The sequence below is a fragment of the Elephantulus edwardii genome, unplaced genomic scaffold, assembly GCF_000299155.1.
Source record: "Elephantulus edwardii isolate Elephantulus edwardi_28Jun2011 unplaced genomic scaffold, EleEdw1.0 scaffold00071, whole genome shotgun sequence".
In the NCBI taxonomy this organism is placed as follows: domain Eukaryota; kingdom Metazoa; phylum Chordata; class Mammalia; order Macroscelidea; family Macroscelididae; genus Elephantulus; species Elephantulus edwardii.
In genome coordinates this window covers 5,421,852-5,429,579 of record NW_006399821.1, presented here as the reverse complement: position 1 = coordinate 5,429,579, position 7,728 = coordinate 5,421,852, and the positions used below count along the sequence as shown (strand labels likewise).

General features: G+C 40.5%; 1 pseudogene; it reads left to right on the top strand.

The window, feature by feature from the left end:
* Positions 1-333: 333 nt before the first annotated feature.
* LOC102867440 lies at positions 334-4,439 on the top strand (annotated as a pseudogene).
* The last annotated feature ends 3,289 nt before the right edge of the window (positions 4,440-7,728 follow it).

Sequence of the window (7,728 nt, the reverse complement as noted above, 5' to 3'; positions counted from 1 at the left end):
ACCACTGGACTGATAGGCAGTATCATGATAGATGGAGAAAAGACTGAAACCTTCAAAGACTTCATTTTCCTTGGACCCACAATCAATACAATTGGTACCAGCCTTCTGGAATTCAGGAGATATACTGCATTGGGCAAGTCAGCAGACAGCAGACAGGGACCTCTCCAAATTTTTGAGGAACAATGATGTTAGTTGAGGACTAAGGTATGCCTGATTCAGGCCACTCACTGCATTTTTAATCACTTGTTATGCATCTGAGAGCTAGACAATGAATAAGGATGACAGAAGAAAAATTGAGCCTTTTGAGTTGTGGTGTTGGAAAAAGAGAACCAAATGTCCCACAGACCGTCAAAAGAACAAACAAACTGTTGGGGTGTGGGGGCAGCTGCCGAGTCCCTGGGTGGAGCCTCCCTGTCTAGCTACTTTGAGCCTGCAGCATCGTATGGGATGATGAGAGACTACAAAGCAGCGCTGATCACAGGTTCTCCTTGGCTTTTCTGTGGACTTGCACAATAGATTGCTGTCGGACAATTAGTGTGTTCTTTTAAGTTGTAAACATTATGATGCTGCTGGCAGATCCTCAAGTGCAGGGAGTGATGGTTACACTCTGTAAACCTCAGTATGTTCTCCTGGTCTATGCTTGATCTCCTCAGAAACTAAGAGAGAGACAGAATCCAAGGATGACAATTTGCCAATCAAACTGAAAGCATGGGAATGTAGCAAGTCTTTTACAACACATAAGCACCTATGGGCTTCCAGTTGGAGGAATTCAGTGACATTCACAAACCAATAACATAAGAAGACCAAGAAACATTAGTGTAAAGTTCTCTTGGAGTGTATTCCACAACATGAGGATGAACTAGAGCTGAAAGTAGGAAGTTATTATTGGTATTAATGAAGAGGTAGAAGAAAGCTGTTGAAATGGAACCGTGAACAATAATCTGAACTGTTTCCCTCAGATTCTGTGAAAGTATTGGAAAAAAAACACAGATGATGGTGAAATTCATGAAGCTCATGAGGACACAGAAACAGTTTTGACAGGGCCTACCTCACCCTTACCCTCTCAGGATAATGGGAGCGAAATTGCAACTGGATCAATTGCACAGCCAAAGAAAATTCGGGCAATTGGACTTGGAGATATTTTTAAGGAAGGCTCGGTGAAACTAAGGATAAAAACATCAAGTTATGAAATAGAAGGGAAAGAAATTGAAAAATCCTTACTCTTGCAGTCAATGGGCTCCAAAACTCAGAGTGCAGAGTTAACAAAAACCAACACTGAGGTTAAGGAATACTACAGAACATTATGTGCTTATGATGGTAATAATGAAGATGAACTTACTTTGAAAGAAGAGGAGATAATCCAAACTGGCTCGTGGAAGGGTGAACTTAATGGTAAAGAAGGAGTATTTCCAGACAATTTTGCTGTTCTGATGAATAAAGAAGATAGAAAATTTCCGACACCAAAGAAACCATCACCTTCTGCTAAGGATCCAGCTCCAAAGCCAGAGCTGATAGCCGCAAAAAAAGAGATATTTTTCAATAAAGCCTGAAGAAAGAGGTGAATCAGCTCTGGAAGAGAACCTAAACCAGCTGCTCCACAAGTTCCACCCAAGAAGCCTTCTCCAACCACCAATCCAATATTTTATTAAGATCTCCTGGAATAGTCCTTCCAAAGGGACCTGAAAAAAGCAGATCCTCCACCACCTCCTATCACCAAGGTGAATGGGGGTGGGGGGGGTGTTTCTATCATTTCATCAAAATTTGAAATGGAGCCAGTATGAAAAACAAAGCTAGATTCTGCTCAACTACCACTTAGGCCAAAATCAGTAGAACTAACCTCCTTTGTAGCAAGAAGTGTGAAAGAAACAAATTTTGTTTCCTATCCCATTTGCCATGTTTCCCTTTTTATGTGTCCGGAGATTATCCCACTTTTCTCCAATTTGTTCTTGTAAATTTTGATGATATAACATTCTCAGAAAACTTACTTCATATCGTTGCAAATAGACCTAAGACACCTGGGAGGAAGTTGTCTGACCGCTACAATGGGGGACTTTCTCCAACTCAAAGTCCACGAAAAATCTTGAAAATACCAAAAAAAGGAAGAAGATAGTGTCAACTTAAAGCAGTCTGAAATTAAAAAAAGGATACATGCTGCCCTCTAAAGCTATCTCAGCCATCTGTGTCCCTTGTTATACCTGTAAACACTGTTTCTAAGCCAAATACAACTGCTTTCCTAACTCCATTAGATATCAAAGCTAAAATAACAGGGTGAGAAGAAAAATCCCGTGAATGAATGTAAAGCACAGATAAATGAACTGCTCTACCTTATTGTTGTTGTTGTTATGTGCTGTCGAGCTGCTTGCAACTAACAGTGACCCTAGGTACAACAGCCCTAAACTCTGCTCTGTCCTGTGCCAATCACACTGTCTCTGACACTCTCATCCCGATTATCCCAGTCACTGAATCAATCCACCTCATAGAGGGCCTTCCCCTCCTGCGCCGTCCCTCCACCCTCCCAAGCATGATGTCCCTCTCCAAGGACCGGTCTTTCCTCACAACATGTTCAAAGTATGTTAGACAGAACCTCAGAATCCTTGCCTCCAAGGAGCCACCCGGTTTAACACTTTCCAGGATGAATCTGTTTGTTTTCCTAGCAGCTCGTGGTACTCTTAATACTCTTCTCCAGCACCACAGCTCAAAGGCATCAATTCTCCTTCTATCCTCCTTGGTCATTGTCCAACTCTCTGATGCATAACAAGTGATTGCGAAGACCATGGCCTGTACCAGATCCACATTAGTCTCCAGAGAGACACCATTGCTCTTCAGTACTTTGGAGAGGTCCTTAACAGCAGACTTTCCCGTGGCAATACGTCTTTTAATTTCCAGGCTACTGGTGCCAAGAGTGTTGACTGTGGAGCCAAGCAAACAAAAGCTGTGTACAATCTCAATCTCTTCACCATCCATCCTGATGCTGCCAATTGGTCCAGTGGTGAGAATCTTTGTCTTCTTGACATTGCACCTCAATCTTTATTGGAGGCTGCAGTCCTTGACCCTCTGCAGCAGGTGCTTCAGGTCCTCCTCAGTTTCAGCAAGCAGTGTTGTGTCATCTGCATCATGCAGATTGTTGATAGATCGTCCACCAATCTTGACCCCACATTTCTCCTCATAGACCCCAGCCTCCCGGATAATCTGTTCTGCATCCAGGAAGAGTGCAAAACAGTCATTGCAAAGACAGAAGAGGAAGCGAGACCAAAACGAATGTCAGAACAGACTCTGAAAATTGCACTGGAGCGCAGAGAAGCCAGAGCACAAGGAAGAATTTAAGATACTAAAGGGTTGAATAGAAGATTTCAAAAGGCAGCACGGGATGACAAAGCAAAATATTACAATGAAATGTGCAAGGAGTTGGAGTCAAAAAATCCAAAGGGTCGAACTCGCTCAGCATTTCTTAAGCTCAAGGAACTGAAGAACAAATTCAAACCTCGAGTTGCTATAATCAAGGATGCTTTCGGCAGAATGTTAAATGATCCAGGAAGTATTAAAAGTATTAAAAGAAGATGGAAAGAATATACTGAATCACTGTATCGAAAGGAATTGGCAGACACAGAAGAATTTCATGAAACAACATATGAGCAACAGCTCATATGATGAAAGAAGAAGTTCAGGCTGCTTTGAAGGAAATGGAAAAAAATAAGGCTACAGGAATAGATGGTATACCAATTGACATATTTCAGCTAACAGATGCTGCCCTGGACGTGCTCACCAAGTTGTGCGAAATCTGGAGAACAACCACTTGGCCAACTGACAGGAAGAGATCTATATTTGTTCCCATTCCAAAGAAGGGCGATCCAACAGAGTGTGGAAACTAGAACAATCTCATTGATTTCACATGCAAGCAAGATTCTACTGAAGATTATCCAAAAACGACTGGAACAGCACATCAGCAGAGAATTGCCGCAAGTCCAGGCTGGGTTTAGGAGGGGTTGTGGTACTAGGGATATTGTAGCTGATGTTAGATGGATCTTAGCTGAAAGCAGAGACTACCAGAGGAATGTCTATCTGTGTTTCATTGACTATGCAAAGGCATTTGACTGTGTAGATCATAACAAACTGTGGCTGACTCTGAGAAGAATGGGAATCCCAGAACACTTGATCGTTCTAATGCGAAACCTATACTTATACCAGGAGGCAGTCGTCAGAACAGAGCAAAGGAACACTGCATGGTTCAAAATTGGGAAGGGCGTTCGCCAGGGATGCATCCTATCTCCATACCTTTTCAACTTGCTCTACCTTATAGAAGCCCTAAAAAAGGATCATGGTATTTTTTTTTAGGAAAGAACCAGAAAAAAGTACGAAAAGATTTGGGAGAAGAGAAGGCAATGTAAAGTAATCTACAAGTGGAAATAGAAAAGCTGAAAAAAGCAGTCTTGTCTATTTGATGTGGCATGAATCCAGTGTTTGTCTCATTGCAGAAATTTAGAAGCAACACTATTAACCACAACAGACTTGTTACTCGAAAATACATATGTTGATGTTGTGATAAAGGAAACTGAACCTATAATATCTGTAGGAAAATGGGGGCAGGTAATTTTGTATATTTTTTTTTATTTGCCAGTGTAAAAAAAAAAAAGTTTGTTTCCCATCCCTTTACTTAAATACTCTTTTGCAGCATGAAGCAGCCAGAATCTGTGCCTCTATTCCTAAATGGGGAACTCACAAATAAAATATACAATCTCTTTGTAAAGAAGCTCTACTTCCCCAAGTATCAACCCAGAACACTTGTCTTAGAAGACTGATGAAAGAAGAAGTGGGGAAATGAAGGGTTGATATTAATAAATTTAAAATTATTGGGAAAAAAAAGAACAAATAAAGTTGATAGTTTCGTTGGGCATGTTGTTAGAGACATCACGCTTTGGAAGGTTGAGGGATGGTAAGATGGAGGAAGACAATCAGGTGAATTGACACAATGACTACAGCAAGGTACTCTAGTGTGCCAGTCATTGTGAGGATGGCACAGGATAGGGCAGGGTTCAAATCTATAGTTCCATAGAATTGTTATGAGTCATACTCGACTTGACAGCACCTAACAACAATAACATGCCCAAAGCATTTGAGACAAAACTTCACCATCCTTGGCTCTAAGGAAGACTCTAACTGCACCTTCTCCAATTCATATCTGCTTGTTATTTGGCAGTCTGTGGGACATTCAGAATTCTTTCTAATACCATAGCACAAAGGGATAAATTCTTCTATCATATTTAGTCATTGTCTATCTCTCAGATGCATAGCAAGTGATTGAAAAGACCATGGTCTGCAGTAAGACCCCTTAGTCTTCAAACTGACACACTTGCTTTTTATATTTTTAAAAGGTCCTTGACAAACAATATGTCTTTTGACTTTCTGACTGCTGCTTTCAGCAAGCAACTAGGCTTTCACATTTGGTGGAGTATTGTTGTTATGTCAAGTTGCTTGCCACTCATAGCAACCCTATGTACAAGAGCCCTAAATCCTGCTCCATCCTATGCCAACCTCACCATCTCTGACACACTCACTCCCACCACCGCAATCACAGATCCATCTCACCAAGGGCCCTCCTCTCCTGCGCTGTCTCTCCCTCTCCCAAACATGATATCCCTCTCCAAGGACCAAAGTATGTCAGACGAAGCTTCAGAATCCTTGACTCCAAGGAACATTCCAGCTTCACTCTCTCCAGGACAAACCTGGTTGTTCTTCTAGCAGTCCATTATATACTCAACACTCTTCTCCAGCACCACAGCTCAAAGGCATCAATTCCCTTTCTACCATCCCTAGTCACTGTCTAGCTCTCTGATAGCTTTTTATAGTATCCAGTTATCATAATTTTAATTTCATCTGGTTCTGTTTTGATGGCACTGCTTTAGTTTATTATTCATGTTATTTGCCCTTTTTCTTTAAGTTTGTCAGTGATTTGTCTATTGACCCTTTTGAAGAACAAAGAACGAGTTCCTCGTCATGTTGGTTGTTTCAATTGTTTTTCTGTTTTCTATTCCATTTATTTCAACCCTTATCTTTATAATTCTCTTTTTTTCTAGTGGTTGCGGAGTTAGCTTATTGTTCTTTACCTATTTTTGGAGATATTGAGTTAAGTTTTACTCCTTTCTTCTTTCATGTGTTTGCTTATTTCTGTGAACTGACCTCTGAGGACTTCCTTTTGCTATATCCCAGAAGTTTTCCTATATTGTATTTTGATTCTCATTTGTTTCAAGGAACTTTTGAATTTCATTTTTATTTCTTCTAGAACCCTGTATTGATTAAGTTAGGTATTATTTCACTTCTCCCTGCATGGTTTATTATCCTTTACGCTCTTACTAATTTCTAGTTTTATGACATTGTGGTAAGAGAAGATACTGTGTGTTATTGTGACACTTTTATATTTATTGACGCTTGCTTTGTGCTCTAATATATAGTCTTGGGCTTGAGACTTGGCAGGGTCCCACCAGGAACTAGGGACAGAGACAGGCTAGAGTGGGATCCTGATGGTGTCAGGGTTCTTGATTTATGTTTCAAACCTTTATTTAACAATTACATTATATTGCCTTTCACCTTTCACTTTCTCACCAGGGCATTTTAGAGGAATCTTATAATCCCAAAAGAACTGTTTAAAAGGAATATATTATTAGGTATCATTTGCATGACAACAGTCCAGAATAAGAGCTGCATAACAAAGTGGATTGGGGGTAGGGGAAGGAAATTTAAAAAAAAAAAAAAAAGGTAGTCACCTTATTTTCTAGAACTACATTATAGTTCTATAATGTCATAGTGTTATACAGATGATACAATTGTGCTTGCTAAAAGTGAAAAAGTCTTGAAACATTTGGTGTAGAAGATCAAATACTATAGCCTTCAATATGGATTATATCTCAATATCACAAAAACAAAAATCTCCACTAGTGAACCAATAGGTAATTTTGTGATAGATGGAGAAGAGACTGAGATTGTCAAAACTTAATCTTGCTTAGATCCACAATCAACATCCTTGGTACCAGCAGTCAATAAGTCAAAAAAAGACATATTGGGAAAAATCTGCTGTCAGCAACCTTTCTAAATTGCTAAGAAGCAGTGATTTTGAGGACTAAGGTGCACCTGATTCAAGCCATTGTCTTTTCAATTACTTGCTATATATTTGACAGTTGGACTGACTATGAATAGGATGACAGAAGAATTTAAAACAATAACATCCACATAGAAAGAGAGATCAGCTGGCCCAGTAGACAGAAAGCAATGCTACCAAGCCAAATGTGGATTACTTTTAATCCACGGCCCTCGGGCCTGTCTTTCATTGTTTTTGTTCAGACATTCCTCTAGGTCACATAGCCCTGGTGTACAAGTTGCCGTACAGCAGTCACTTGTGGTTGCTGTGAGGCTGAACACTGTGACATTGATGTGTCAAATGCGTTAATGGTTGGTTACCCAATGCGGACAGAGAGTGGGGTGGAGCTCCCCGATTAAAACAAGCTTGGAAGGAGGAATGGCATCCACTTCCATAATAGCTTGCCTCCGGAAACCCTATGAACCTGGAGAGAGGATGAGAGACACCCAAGCATCGAGCACTCTCCTTCACAGGGTCACTATGAGTCACCTGCGACTTCATGGCACTTAACAACAACAACAACATCCCTTGGACTTCCAGAAACAAAAACGTCTTGGTGAAAGTGCAACCAGGGATTTCCTTAAATACAAAGATGGTAA